We start from the raw sequence: 16,502 nt of genomic DNA, 5'->3' as shown, positions 1-16,502 counted from the left end.
GATAATTTTTCTTAATGGCTATTTCATGACATTGGATTGTCCTATCTCAAGGCTCTCCCACTTAATGGGGGGAAGAACAAGACTCATGTAATACTTTAAACAATAAAGAATTAAAAAAAAGTTTGCTCTTTGATTTAAAACATTATTTCCAGAGTTTACAGTGTCACATTAATGTCCTCTTTTCTTCAAACATGATACTTCTGCAGGATCTGACTTGCAGGTCTCACAGATTTCCCCAGAGGTGCCTGAGAAGAAAAGATGGCCATGTTTTACCAGCCTGCCACTTCTGCACAGTTTCTTCAGATGAAGGGCCCACAGGAATTGTTCTTGTCAGGTGAAGGTCACAGCCATGCTCTCACTATCATTGATTCATGCAGTGACTTTCAGGACTGCAGTTACTGTCACCTCTTCCTCCTCCATGGTCCCTTCCAGTAGATGTACAGGACCTGAGTAAAGGGTCTGGCCAGAGCTCTCATCACCAGGAGCAGCATCAGGGTAGAAGATGCAGGATGAAGACTTGGGATTACTCTCTTCCAGATTCTTCTTTCTTGGACCATCACAGGGAATATTGGATTATTCTCACTTCCCCATGGAACCCCTTTTGAGAACTGCCACCCTGGAGATCAACCAAGCTCAGGCTTCTGCAAGCAACTAATGATGCGTCTTTCCTCTGACACCCACCACAGCATTCAGCACCTTCCAAATGGACAGCTCATGCAGCCCAGCTCTGCACTGTGGACTCAGGAGAATAGGACCAAGCACACCTCGCAAAAACAAAACAAAACAAAACAAAACAAACAAACAAAACAAGCAAACAAACAAACAAAGAACAAAACAACAATAAAAGATCCTTTTGTTCCTTCCACCAATATTGCATTATCTTTATGGGACCCATTTCCATGTCTTTGGCTCTCCAATTACTATTGGTATGTATGTCAGTTAATGAACGTCAGTCATTTTAACCAATTTCAGCAAATTTCTACAGCGAGTAAGACTTCCTCCAGAAGAAGGAGACCTTGGATTTTCCTCATTTGTTCATTAATTTATTTATTAAAAATGGGTATTATGTCTGGAACTGATGAATGGTCTATGAGGTAGGAAGGTCTGGGTAGATAAATTGAGATCAAGTTCTCATGAAAAAATGAAGAGACTAATAATAAGTCTAAAAGATAAAACCACAGTAGAAATTACCCATAAATGTATGAAAAGTGTTGTGAACTGAATATTCGTGTCTCCCCAAAGTTCAGAAGCTGAAGCCCTAATCCTCAATGCAATGATATTCAGAGGCAGGGCCTTTGGGAGATGATGATTATATCATGAGAATGGAACCCTCATGAATGGTTGAGTGCCCTTAGAAGAAAGGGACATGACACAACTGGACCCAGCATAGGGGTGGGAGGTGTTGCTACTAGCCTCTAGTGGATAAAGTCTGATAAACATCCTAATGCATAGGACAGCCGTCCCCAACAAATTACTATCTAGCCCAAAAGGTCAACCATGCTGAGACTTAGAATCTCTGCTTAGCTCTCTCCACTGTGTAACTCATATTTTATTAACTTAATCACATTTCAGCAAAGGAAACCAACATTAGGGAAATCTTAATCAAAGGAAAAGATGAGGCCTAAGATTACATTGGCAGGCAATGACAATACAGTATTAAGATTTCTACTTTCACACTCTATGTCTGAAATTAAAAATTATCTTTTCATTAGGCAGCATATTTCACTGGTTTTAAAATTGTATCTGTGGAGGAGGCTCTGAATAAGACAAGTCTGCACTCAAATTCTAGCTCTGACACTTACTAGGTATAAGACTCTAGGAAAGTCCCTCAATCTCACTAGGAATCTATTTCCTCACCTATAATATCTACCTCAGAGAGTTGTTTTAAGGATTATATGAAAAATGTATTTAAAATACTGAGCATGTATGTCTAAAATATAATAAATACTAAATATTGTCTTTTGAAAAAGAAAAGGACACTAGAGTGAGGTTATCTCTCCACCATATAAAGATACACTGAGAAATCAGCCATCTTCAAATCAGGAAGTGGGCCCTCACCAGACACCAAATCTGCCAGCATCTTGACCTTGGACTTGCAGCCTCCAGAACAGTGAGATAAATGTTGTTTAAGCCACCCAACCTATACTATGTTGTTTTAGCAGCCAGAACTGACTATGACAACAGGGGTCATGTAGTCCTGGGTGTCTTTTGCTATACTTGCAGCCCTGTGAATGCAGGTCCAGAGCAAGGAAAGATTGAACTCAGAATGAATTCATATCTGGAGTATTTTCTAAATTTAATTCTATCAATGTATTTCATTCATTTTGCATTATTACACCCAAAATAATTTCACATTCATTGCTCTGTATTTGGTTATCAAAAGTGTTGTGGACAAGGCTGATGCTATTAACACCCAAGGTCATGCCATGTCAGTGGCACAGTCAGAACTGAGGCAAAATGCTCATCTCATCTTTACACCATGATCATCCTCAATCTAAGTTGCTTATCTAGAATCGAATCCCAATCATGGACATGGCACTACACCCATATTGGTGTATGTAAAAACAAACATATAAATAGATTGAATTACTTGAATAAGGAAGAACTTATTCAAGTAACTTGAATTGTTTGGAATGCTACCTTTTTCTCCTCTATGGAGACACATCAATGACAATCTACTAACTTTCCCATCAGAGCATGACTCCTTATTTTGTTTCACCCCAAAGCAGCACAAAACTGATTTTCTATTATAATTTACTTTTTAACAGAGTGGGGAAATCCTCCTGTGAAACGCTCTGGAAAACAGGAATCGAAACTTCGATCAGTGGCAGGTTGATTTTATTTTGCGGTGGTGTAAATGAATCTCTCTACGTTCAGAAAGTCCTGTCCCCACAGGATCTTATCTTTTGGGTACTTCAAAGAACAGCTCCTAAGTCTGGAGAAGCTGTAAAGATTTAGCATTAAACACTGAAAAGTAATAGCTTTAGCTACATGCAATTATAAGTAGGTTTGGGGGTCACACTGGCTCTTTTCATAGTTTTATTTAGAATCTAAGAGTTTCAAAATACTAAGTACTTAGCATTTCACTTTGTCCTAAGTATGTATCTGCAGAAAGAATGCACCTCTCTTATTTCCCTGCCCCAACCCTCTCCTCATTTAGCTTACTCTTACTCATTCATTAAGTCATTGATTAATTTTTCTTCCTTAGAAAAAAAATTACTTTATACATTTTCCACCTCTCCACACTCAGCGGATATTATATGCTGGACCCTCCCTTCATCCCCTGGTGTCCCTGTAGCTTCTGCACATACATCCTGTTAGCAGACATCACCCCGATTGCTAACGGTTCACTTAATTCTCTCCCAATAGATGGTGCAGTCTGTGAGAACAGAAGTGAAGGCATTGAAACCTCTGTTATTTACAGTGACTGACAGAATACTCGGTACCTAGTAAAGTTAGAACATATTTATTGATGGATGATGAATGAATGAGGGTATATCTCCTTTAATCTCAAGAACTACCATTCAAGATATATGACAGAGCTTAATGTTTGGAGATTTGAAAGCTAAGGATAAGATAGCTGAGCTTATACAGTGATTAGACAAACAATAAATTGCAGGGATAAAATTAAAATTCAAGCTTTTCTTATTTCAAATCTATCTCTACCTAGTAGCTGCAAATCAAACTTTGGGGAAAAAATACAGTTAAGATTGTAGATTCTTATCCAATTACTGAAACCAGCAAATGTAGCTTGAAAGATACTCTTTTTTTAATGGCACAAGGTTTGACAACCAAGAAAATTTCTGAAAGAGGTGTCTCGGGAATAGTACTTTACTGAAATGAAGAAGCAATCTGAAAACTACCTAAAAGCTAAAGAAAACCCAGCAGGATTCAGAGGACTATGATCCAGTGTTTAAAAGAATGGGAAAGGATTGTAGATGGCAAAGCCAAAGCACTTCTTGGAATAGGCCTGGTGATTTCAAAGCAGCTTTGGTTTTGGGAATAAGTTATGGTCAATTGGGCCCTGACTTTGGCAGAGAAATTCTCTGATCCATAGGACCGGGGCTCCCATCCCAAGTCCAACAGACCACTCACCTGTCACATTTGCCAGGTGAGCTCTCCTGGAATATTTGTTTATTCTGCTTCTAAGACATTGAGTATTTAAATGAGATCCAGCTCCCTTACAACTGACTTTTCACCAGCTATTTTGAAGAATAGGATGACATCATACCTTAAAAAACAGAAATAAAGTTAGCCCATATAATAATGGTGACTATCTGTATTGTGTCACTTCCCCAATATAGCCTTGAGACTGTAACTGTTTGTTTGTTTTAGTATATAAAAGAAGGCATGGTCTTCATTTGTCTTCTCTGTCAGTAACTTGAGTGTACTAGGACGATGAGGGATGTGATGTTGGCACATTTGGAGTTGAATACCAGCTCTGCTATGTGAGGTTGGGCATGTCTCTTAGTTTCTCAATTCTTAGCATGAAGTATGGGAATCCTGTTTGCCCAGGTGACAAACAGGACTGAATGAGGCCACATATGATGACAATGCCTAAAGGTATTCTATGCAGGAGGACCACAGAGTTGTTGTTAGCTTTCTGATCTCAACACTGTATTTACCAGTTGTGTGACTTTGGGCCACTTACAAATCAATCTAACTCTCATTGATTCTCATCTATGAGACAGGAAAAAAAAATACTGTCATCTACGGTTGTTGTGAAAAGTAAACAATTTAATATATGCAAAATTCTTAGAATGACTAACATAACCAGTGCTCTCAAAGTAGTATTTTTTTCTTTCTTCATCTTTGACAGTTTTTTCAACCAGAAAAATAGGGATTAAAATGTCTATTATAAAAGGTAATTTTAAGAATTCGAGTTCCTGCCCTGGCCAGGTAGTTCAGTTCGTTGGAGTGTCATCGTGATACACCAAGGTTAGGGGTTTGATCCCCAGTGAAGGCACATACATGAATCAATCAATGAATGCATAAATAAGTGGAACAACAAATCTATGCCTCTCTCTCTCTCTCTCTCTCTGATCAATAAATAATTTTAAATTATTTTAAAGTTTGTATTTATATTGAATAAAAGAATGAGTTCCTTACTAATCATGTTCTAAACTGTACAGAAATGTTAGTTGTTGCTATCAGGCCACAGCACCTGGTTCTGTGGTATGAAATGCTAATTCTCTCCCTGTCTTGTGCTTTTCTTAAAGAGTGAATAGACAGCAGCACTCACATCCAGTAACCTTAGGGTTAGTGTTTCTTCCCAACTACTTGACAGGACAGTGCACCTGGACTTAAGCAACCTGAGTGAAGGCCCACACTTCTCATCCCTGCTCGCTGGGGCGTGAGGTGCTGCCTGCATTCAGAGGTAGACACGTCTCAGAAATAGACTAGAGAATGTCTGAAAAGCTGACAGCTTTCCTGGGCTCCCAGACCCTTTCTGAGAAACCTGATGATTGCAGCAGAAATGAAATGGAGGTGAATAATAAATGCAGCAAAGCGGCTGGTAGCTCCATGGTCATAGAGAGTAGGTGGTTTTCCTTTATGTCACATTAATTTATATATGTTTTGAGGAAAATAACAATTAAATGGTAGAGGAAACTACATTAGTTTGGAGCCAGAAAACCTGGTCTGTAGGTCTGCATCTACCAATTGTATTTGTGTCATGGGGGCAACTCATGTGACATTCCTGGATCCCCTTCACCTCCCTTAATATGCAAAATGGAGAAAATGGCTACTCCTCCAAAGTGAATGTTGTATATAATAATTATATTAAATAATTATCATTATTTACTAACTAGAGGCCTGGTGCACAAAATTCATGCACAGATGAGGTCCTTATGCCTGGCTGGCGATCAGGGCCAATCAGGTTCCCCACATCCCCACCTTCTCCTTCCCTTGCTGCCTGCATGCTGCCACCATGCGGTTCCCCACCTCCCCGCATCCCACCTCCCCACCTCCCCCTCCTCTTTTCCTCGCCACCCACGTCCACCGCCACCCACTCCTGGTTCCCTGTCCCAGCCCAGGGCTGGTCCCAATCGCCTGATGGGGGTTGGGGGAAGGGGCTGTTCCTGATCGTCTGCTGGCCAGGGGTAGGGGCCAACTGCCACCATGGTGGGTGGGCGGCAGATGATCAGGGCCTGCCAGCCAGGGGGAGGGATTGGGGGAGAGACCCAGGAGGTTGGCTGCTGGCCCTGAGGAGGGAGCCGGCCCTTGGCCTCCCTGGGAAAGGGGCTGCGTCTGCTGCCACCCATCCCTGGTTCCCCGTCCCAGCCCAGGGGCCTGGCCCTGATCAGGTGATAGGGGCCTGAGGGCTGGGGAAGCTCCTGCATTGAGCATCTGCCCCCTGGTGGTCAGTATGCATCATAGCGACCAGTCATTCTGGTCGTTCCATCATAAAGGTCGCTTAGGCTTTTATGTATATAGATTATTTATTGTTAATCATTATTCTATTTACTATAATTATATATTTGCTCATATCATATATTACATTTATACTATTAATACCAATATTTATATAATTATATGTTTATTATCAATTTAAGATAATTATATAATATCTGTGTGACTCATTTGACTCTGTGGTAAGTCCAGTTCTTGTGTTCCCCTGAGTATACTAGTAAGCTGCATGAAGGCAAGTTCTGAGTCTGATTTGTTTGCTCACTCTGAAATGAATTAACTAATTTAGGGTAAACTAATTTTAAGTTTTTAGCAGCTTTTTGTGTATACCAGTAATGAACTGCTTACAATGATATCACCCCTTCAGCAAAGTGGGTCTGGTAGGACCAGTGCTTGCCAAGCTTCATAAGCAGCTCATTGTTAAACCTCCTTGAAACTCATAAATATTAATTTAAAAATATCATTTTCCACTTTAGCATTTTCAGATTTATTTCAATTAATTCCCCTCACAATCCTCAGTCATAAGCAAAATTATTACCTCTGTGTGTTAGTCTACTCTGGTTTCCATAACAAAATTCCATATAGACTGTGTGCCTAAAACAACATAAATTCACTTTCCCAAGTTCTGGAGGCTGGAAGTCAGTGATCAGGGTGCCATAATGGTTGGGTTCTGGTGAGAGCTCTCTTCTTGACCTGTAGACAACCTCCTTCTTGCTGTGTCCTCATATATCATGGAGAAAGAGAGAGCTCTCTGATGCTCTTCCTATAGAAGCACTAATTCCATCATGAGTTCCACTCTCACAACTTTTCTAGTCCTAATTAGTTCCCAAAGACCCCACCTCCAAATACCATCACACTGCACTGGGACTCTGGGGTTTAGGGTTTCAGCATATGGATTTGTAAGGGTACATTGATCCAGAACTTCTTATCTCCCCACTGAGGAGTCTCAGGTTCAGAGAGAGAAACTTACTTGTCCAGGTGGGTTGACCAAGTGCAACCAAAAGGGGTCGAAACTAGAACTTAACTGAATACTTTCAATTCCAAATTCTACAATCTTGTCAGGGAAGCCAGCAATCTATATTCCTCTCTCCAAAGATTCTATTATCCCCAATCCTACTTTTATTATTTCTTCCTGGTCTTCTTCCAATGAAATTAGATCAGTTTTCCTCAACTGGAGGTAATCTTTCCCCACAGCGAACACTTGGCAATGTCTGGAGTCATCTTTGCTTGTCACAACTCAGGGTAAGTGCTAAAGTCTGGAGCTGTTGCTGAACAGCCCCCAATACACAAGACAGCTCCTCACCACAAAGAATCATCTAGCCCCAAATATCAATAGTGCCAACGTAGAGAACCCTGACCTACATGAAACCATCACTGCACATCTTGGTTTCAGGAGCTGGGCTTTCTGACTTGGCAGGTGCAGGTAACAGGATTTCTAACCATCTTCTGTGACCTGGATTCTCAGTCACTGTCCAGTATTAGAAAAGCCCCAGGTCTGAGCTCTGATTTCAACTTAATCAGAATTGGTGTTGTACAACTTAATCCAATGTTGAAAATATCTATTCTTCAAAGTCATGTCTATAAAGTGAGATGTTAAGGCAGCTGTCTCTAAACTCTGTACACCTAGGATGAAAAGAGAGATAGAAAAAGAGAGGGAAAGAGAGAGAGAGAGAATGTGAGTAGGAGGGAGTAATATTTAAAATAAAAAGAGGAGAAAAGAAGAAAATGTGAAATGTGAAAGAATGTAGATTTGGGAGCCAAGAGTTCTAATTCTTTTCCCACCAGTTACCATAAATATGGTGGACAAGTTAAAGTAGTAATAACATTAGTTATTAAGAGTAATACCAGTTAATAATACTATATAATTATGTACATTCATAATGCTTAAAATTGTATTTCTATATTTATAGAATTATGAATTTATTATCCTATTTAATATAAATATGATATACTATAGAATAAAAGCAACAGTTAATGACAATAATATTAGCTAATATTTATTGAGCATTTATGTGTAAGAATCTTTATTTTAGTGATGAGTCAGCCGAGGCTTAGAAATGTTAACTAATTTGTCACGATCACATCTCCAGTAAAGTTTGACAATACTGGGATTCAAATTCATGCCTGTTTACTCAGAAGCTCTCATTCTCTGCTCCCATTTGTGCTGAATATTTCACAGATGATGTTTGATAGAGTGGATTTGATCAAGGGTCCAGTCGGAAGGTATTGATACCAGGAAAGTGTCAGCAAGTGGAATGTGTGAAGGGTCAAGGCAGCCAGGTCAAGGGGAGTTGCTGACGCATGCAAGGGCACCGGGGCTGTTATTATGTGGCACTGACTGCCTGGCCAGGGACTGGGGGAAGGTGACCTGTGTGGAGAAAGGGAGCATGTAGGACCAGAAACTTTCAAAAGGACTTGATTAAATGTCCTAGTGGATTAAACAGCCCCTGCTGACAGGCCCACAGCAGTGAGAAACTCCAATGCTGTGTACTGTAAATGCTCGATCAGTCTTTCTCCAGGGAACATTCTGTGTGACCAGCTCTTTACAGGACATCCAAGGTTATTTCCTACACCCCTCTGACACTTCTCTCTCATCTTCAGAAAACGCTCTCTGAGTTGGGCTCCTGGGTCTCTGGTTAATTAAACATCTAAGGGGTGACACTCCTAATAGGGCAGCACATTTCCTTTAAACCACGAGACCATTGTTCCCTCCCCACCAGGTACAGCTGGCCTAGAAAGAGCCCGCATTGTACCAAATGCTGGGCCTATTTATTAAGCAACCTATTTTCTGCTTCAGGTCAGCCGACAATGGATGCGCTGGCCCAGAAACAGTGGTGATGTCTGAGTGGTGAAGGGAGTTAAGTCATCAGTGAAGCCATTATGACAAAAGGAAAAGGCAGCTTTGTGAAATGGGTGGAATTCAAGGGCCGGGGTGCTCACACACTGAGGAGTGCTATTGTCCTATTTATTGAATCCTAATGGGGTTATGGGTCTTGACTCTCCTCCAGGAGGCCAGTCTACACTTGGCTTCCCAGCTCACACTTAGCGCTCAGCGTTGTCAGCTCTTAAAAAGTTGTAATGTTGTGACCGTGGTGGTGTTGAGGGGTGAACTGTGAAGACTTGGAATTCTCCTGGACCCACCTCACTAATCCTTCTCCCTCTTCTGATCCTTGATTCAAGGCTGCATCTGTCTCTAGTGACCTTCCTCCTAAATTCTTTGGTCATCCCACCCAACCATCCACTTTCTTTCTCTGCTGTCATCACTGGCTTGCCTTATCTCCACCCGCATCCTCTTCCAATATTGACCACGCTGGTTCCTTCCCTGGGAAACAATTTCCTGCTTGGATGTAATTAAGACGGATTGATAATGACAAAATAATTTTGAGTATTTTTCTTAGTGTACTATGTAGAAAGCAATCATAACTTTTCACATATTAAGTTGTGTTCAATCTTTTCACTGATGAAAAACCCTATCATAGGTATAAACCCATAATGCATTTGCTTGGCCTGAGTCTGAAGACTTCCAGGGACAGAAAAAAATACAGAGGAAATGTTTTTTAATCAAGAACTTCATACTGCACTAGGGGTATTTCTTAGACTGTGTGATCTTAGGTGGGCCAGGGAAGGAAAGGCAGAGGATAAAGGTTGTGTTATAAAGCCAGTTATCACTGTGGGTAATGGAGCTTATATCCTTTGAGGAACTTTGAGTGAACCAGTGTAAAACAGGTGTTTCTGAGTTATCCAAACAAGGATGGGGGAGCTGGAGCATGTATGCACCAACTCCTTGTTCATGGGTTACATGTGGGCATTCTTCCCTGCTCCAACTGCCTGCCCCTGGGGAGAAAGCACTTGAGTAAGGACATGAAGGTGCTGGCATTGGAAGCTGGGTTAGCATGCACTGAAATGGTCAAGGCAAGGGGATATGGGCTGGCCACAGTGGCATTGGCCACAAATCCTCAATATAAATTATCTGGAAGAATCAACTTTTACTAAATTCTTCATGTAAAACAGACCCGTGTCAGTGCTTTATATGTTGTCTCTTGCAATTTAATCTTTACAATAGTTCTTGAAAAGTGCCATCAATATTCTATTTCATTCTCAGAGCCCCAGAGCCATTAACATTCATTGATGCAATCACACAGTGAAGTTGTGTGTGTGTGTGTGTGTGTGTGTGTGTGTGTGTGTGTGTGTGTGAATGGTGAGAACACTTAACATCTACTCTCTTGGGAAATATCAGGTATACAATGGTTCATCTGCAGGGACCCAAAGCCCCTTATTTTTCTACATTTCAAGGAATCCAAGCACTAGCCTTTCTCACACTCTAATAGAAACTGTTTCAAATCCACAGATTGAAAAGTGATGGAAGAAATAGAGAACAAGAGGAAAGGTGGACAGCCCAGTGTGAGGCTGGAAGGAAGCTCTAGAATGTGGCACTTCAACTAGCTCATCTTTTCCTTCAAGGGGAGAAAAGACCCCTTTAATGAGAGCTATGGATGCACAAAGTTACACAATGCTCTAGACACTAGCTAGGACATAGAGAGATGGCTGCATGGACATTCATTTATAGAGGAAAAGAGAAGTGGTTTATTCCTACTCATTACCATCAGGATCAGCTGAAGGATGAACAAAGAAGAAGAAGGTTGTGTTTTTAGAAGGGAAGCTGGGAACAGGACAAAGAACTGCACTATGACTCTTAGCTCAGTCCAGGGGCAAATTAACCAAAGGTCCCAGAGAAGAGGAGGCTGAAAGTGTGAAGCAAAATCCATTGACAGGCGCTTCAGAGCTATGCACCATCAAAAATGCCAGCTCTGTCTACAGCAGCATGATGAATGTGCTGACATTTGATCAATGAGGGAGGAAGTGATAGGTCCTTCCTCCAAGGAGGATGGGAATCCCAAGTCCTAACTTATTTCCCACCCCTTAAACTCCAAGGGTATGAGTTTCAGCAAAAAACAAAGATCCTAGGAAGAAATAGAGTGATGGACGAATTGCATCAAATGCATGGGGGTTAGTGCAAAGGGCTTCCTCTAATGATTAAGCAATTGCACTTTCCAAGGAACGTTCACACTGAGAGTGGGAATCCTTATTGGAACTGCAGAAGAGAATTTCTCTCTGTATGAGGAGTGAGGCTTGGGGGAGGGAGGAGAGACTTACAGAGTTCAAGCAACGTGGCCAAAGCCATACACCCAGTGCAGCCTCCCTCCTGGGTTCTCCCAAACTTGACCGTCTTTTGAGCCCTAATTCTTTCTTCTGTAAAGTGAGGGGATTGAAAAAATTCATTATTCATCCTTTTTTTGTGTGATGTTTTACTACCAAAAAAACACACACATTGCATATATTTTTTTCAGCTTTATTTAGATCTACTTGACAACTAAAAATTGTATATATTGAAGGTGTACAGTGTGATTCTCTGGATATATTAATATATTGTAAAATGATTACCACATCAAGTTAATGAACACATCCATCACCTCATATAGCTACCTTCTGTGTGTGTGTGTGTGTGTGTGTGTGTGTGTGTGTGTGTGTGAATGGTGAGAACACTTAACATCTACTCTCTTGGGAAATATCAGGTATACAATACAATATTATAACTATAGTCACTATTTTGGACTCTAGGTTTCAAAAACTTAGTCATCCTGCATAACTGAAAGTTTGTACCCCTTGACCAACTTCTCCCCATTTTCTCCACACCCAAGCCCTTGGCAACCATTATTCTATTCTCTGCTTTTATATGTTTGACTTTTTTAGATTCTACGTATAAGTGAGATCATACAGTAATTGTTTTTCTGTGTCTGGCTTATTTCATTAGTACATAAGGAACTGGAACAACTCAATAACCAGAAAACAATTATCTGATTAAAATATACAAATGACCTCAGTAAACAATTCTATAAAGAAGACATACAGATGGCCAACAGGTACATAAAAAGGTGCTCAACACCACCAATCATCAGAGAAAAGCAAATCTAAGCCACAGAGAGAGGTCACTGTACAGAACTTGATTGCATTTGCCAGGTTAACTCAAGGCTATTCGGAGTGAAATTAAAATAGAACCTAGGAACCTGATCTACTAAATTCTTACCCCAAAGTTGGACCTTCCATGACAATCTGTGTTCTCCAGGAAAAAGTTGGAAATACTATCTTCTACTAGATCTCCAAATGTCCTACCAATTATAAAATATCATAGTTTAGCCCTCCCTGCCATTAAGTATTTCACAAATATATTTTTTAGTTTGAACAACAGGAAATCGTTATAGAAAGCGAGTCATTCAAGGAGCTGGAATCCCAATGTTTCCTACTGGTACATAATCATCAGTCTCCTGGGGAATTGGCTGTTTATTCATGCTCAAAACCACCCAGTGGTTAAAATCTCCCTCATCACTCACCACAGTGAACGAATTTTAAGTACTCAAAGAATAAAAGCTAATTGGAAAAATGCAAGGAATGGAGTTACTGAATCAATTCTGGGTTTCTTTCAACTGAATTGGAGAATCTAAGCAATTGCTAAAAAATCTTTTAGTCCCCTGAAAATTCATTCAGCAAAGACATGGATAAAAAAAGAAAAGAAGGAAGGAAGGAGGGAAGAAAGGAAGGAAAAAAGGGAGGACCATTTAAACAAATATGGGTTGTATTTTACTAGAGTGATCAACTCATTTTGGTGGACCAACTGGGATAGTGGAATGTAAAAAGAAGAATTTGAAGGGCAAAAAGAGGGAAGAAAATTTCTCCATAAAAAAATCTGTATTGAACTGGACACATTAACAATGTTTCCATTTATCATTTCCTTTGAAAAATTACAAAAAGGAACTGATTTTTGTTGAAATGACCCATGAATTATCAGGAAATAAAAGAATGTGAGTTTTTGTGTGTTATAAATCTATGTCAAGAAAATGTATGTGAGCTCATGTTATAGATTAACATCTCTTGTATGCTAATTGACTTACTCTCTTATGGGCCCCAGGAACAGGAGGATTATTCTATGTAATATGGAGGCGTGGGTGATTATCTCCAAAGTGTTCCCAGGCGCCCAGTAAGGGCAGTATTAGCTGTGCAGTATGAGCCCATCACAGGGCAGAGCCTCTGTGCACGCCTGTCTCCTAGGTCTATGGCGCTGGGAAGAATCATTCCCCCAGCAGACTCATTTTGCTTTCCTTTTATTTCTCCTTCATTATTGCGATGATAATAATAACATGAACAGTTCTGAAATGTGGCCCTGGAGACACTGAGGTGGCCTGAAATTATGTGCAAGCTTTTGTGCATTCTACCTGCATAGAGAAGACCTTCCCAGTCTCGCATTGAAAACTCACCAGAAGAAACACAATCTCGATGGGAAAAGTTGGTAAAGCGAGGTATGTTTTCACTAAAGTTCCACAAAGACACAAATAGGAGGTTATAACAAATAAATGCCAGTAAAACTTCCTACAAAAGATCCCAAAGCATCCACAACTTTCTAATCCCTCCTCTGTGTTTCTCCCCAAGTACTATGGCGCAGGTCTTTGTCTCACTGTGTCTTCGTCTATCTCTCTCTGCCTGTCTCTGTCTCACACACATGTCTCTCCTTCAAAACTCATCCTGCCACCCTGAGTTTTACCCAAACATCAAGGAAAGTGTAAGGATAAGGGGGGAAATTTTGAAATTTAGCCATTTGCATTCAAGTCCCAGATACACAGATCCCCTACTTGTGGGATCTTGGGCAGTTATTCAAATCTCTGTGCTGTGCATTGGTACTGCCATCTATGAAACAGGAATAATATAGATACCTTCATCACTGGTTATGAACATTAAATGATTTAATGCAGGTGAAGTTCATAGACCAGTACCTGGTGTATAGCAAACAGCTAACAACTACAAGCCACCATGATGCTACCCAATTGATAAAGTATGCTTCCTAATTACTTTTTTTTAAAATTTCTTTATTGATTAAGGTGTCACATATTTGTCCTCATCCCCCCATTCCCATCCCACACCCCTCCCCACGGATGCCCCAACCCCCCGTTGAACTCAACCATTGGTTAGGCTCATATGCATGCACACAAGTCCTTTGGTTGATCTCTCCCCCCTCTTCCCCCCCCCATCGATAGTCCGTCGATGCCTCCTTGTTTCTGGTTCTGTTCTTGTTCATCAGTCTATGATGTTCATCATTTCCCCTAGATGAGCGAGATCATGTGTCACTAGAGATATACTTATAAGAACTGAATGTGAGACGAGCAATAATAGTTATGCTGACAGGCAAATGAATCAGTCTATAGTGAGTTTCTTTCTGGACCAACAGTTCTTTTGAGACCCAATTTCAATGTCCACCAGTTCCTTATGTGTACATGTCGGCACTGACCCCTCAGCTCTGGATGGTGGACAAATGGTGGTAACGGAGGTCCGACTCCCTCTGGTTTGGTCTCGGCCGGACCCAGGAGCACGGCTTCACCTGAACTCAGGGGCACGTGGCCTCATCCGGACCCAGGGGGCGCGCGGCCCCACCCAGACCCGGGACCCAGCCTCACCCGGGTCCAGGGGCACACGGCCTCACCCGGACCCGGGACTTAGCTTCATCTGGACCCAGGGTCGCGTGGCCTCACCCAGACCCAGGGTCGCGTGGCCTCACCCGGATCCAGGGGCGCACGGCCTCACCCTGACCCAGGACCCAGCCTCACCCGGATCCAGGGGCGCACGGCCTCACCCTGGCCCAGGACCCAGCCTCACCCGAATCCAGGGGCACAGGGCCTCGCCCGGACCCAGGATTCAGCTTCACCCGGACCCAGGGGCGCATGGCCCCTAATTACTTTTTATCATTAATAGATCATATATATCAATTTACTATATTTACTATATATTTTTTCTAAAACAATAAAAAATTGCCAATTTTTGAAGATGCTATGAATTAAATGAAGTAATTTCTGATGAATATTGATATTTAGAACATAACTCTCTTGCTCTTTGTTGACTATCTAGAAAATTCAGAAAAATAAAAAGTCATTCAATCTCAAACCAAATATCAGGGTGATTATCTACATCATTCTGAGTCTAAATAGGAAAAGAGAAATGGGTGTATGTATTTATAGTGAGAAGCAAATGTAGTGCATTATTTACACAAATAAAGGAAGAGTAAGGAATCCAACCTGAAGTGATAAGTCACCCTGGAGATTAGCACCTGAAGGCTGGAGGGCAACGGTGCTGGAGTCACCTGGTGGAGCTGGGACTGTGAGGAGGCTGTCCTTTGGGAGCTGGAGGTTGTAGACACTGGTAGATGTGCCAACTAAGTTGGGCGGGGGGGGAGTTGGTGAGGAGCAAGAATATTCGGGCCTCTTCTTGTGTCTGACCATCCAGTTTGAGGACAGTGAGCCCCCTGGTCAAGCCCCCTGGTGAATCATATGAAAAAACTGTTAAAATAGTAAAATAAATTGAAGTTGAAAGGTCAGGGAGATTGCTTTTATTCTTAATGTAATTAATCATAATGCTTTATCTTTTTAAAGTATATATCAATTTGAAAAATATTAAAATTCAATTAAAATGGTTTAAAATAGGACCATCCTTAAAGGATTTTGTGAGAATTAATATGATAAAAAATGTATAGTGCTTAGCATAATATAGACATTCAATGAATGATAGTCATTTTCAATGCTGTTCTTTACACAAACATCATTATAAAAACATTAATGCAGCTCTAAATATAATGAGAAAAATTCTACCTTCCAAACACATTATGTAGTGTTCATTTGTCTTTGTTCTCTTCTAATTTTCATTGCTACACGCACATAACTTTGCATAGCAAGAGTAATAATGTACACGTATGTTTGTAATTTTGAACATCATGTTAACTAAACTTTTTATGTTTTAATAGCTATTTAGTCAGTGCTTCGTATCTCACTTGGTCATTATGCTACAACATACTAATAATTGGGTTATTGTTGTTTTTGTATATTTTTCTGGACATTATAAATGGTGCTGCAATAAAAATCTTTAAATCACAGTCTTTTGGCTTTTAGATAATTTTCTTCATTTAAATTATCAGATGTGGGACTGCTACTTCAAGTTGTATGACTACATATATTTTTCTGTAATGTACTTTCAAAAACACGTGTGACAACCTGCATCAT

General features: G+C 40.7%; 1 long non-coding RNA gene across 1 annotated transcript; it reads right to left on the bottom strand.

Annotated features, from left to right (window-relative positions):
* Window positions 1-213: 213 nt before the first annotated feature.
* Window positions 214-7,422, bottom strand: LOC114234910 (uncharacterized). Its single transcript, XR_008557732.1, has 4 exons — window positions 7,379-7,422; window positions 4,096-4,231; window positions 2,759-2,944; window positions 214-245 (listed from the first exon to the last, which is right to left on the bottom strand). It is a non-coding gene; the product is annotated as an uncharacterized LOC114234910 (long non-coding RNA).
* Between the last annotated feature and the right edge of the window lie 9,080 nt (window positions 7,423-16,502).

Source organism: Eptesicus fuscus, chromosome 2 (genome assembly GCF_027574615.1).
Source record: "Eptesicus fuscus isolate TK198812 chromosome 2, DD_ASM_mEF_20220401, whole genome shotgun sequence".
Taxonomy (NCBI): Eukaryota; Metazoa; Chordata; class Mammalia; order Chiroptera; family Vespertilionidae; genus Eptesicus; species Eptesicus fuscus.
Note: the sequence above shows the minus strand (reverse complement) of the source record. Positions and strands in the feature narration are given on the sequence as shown.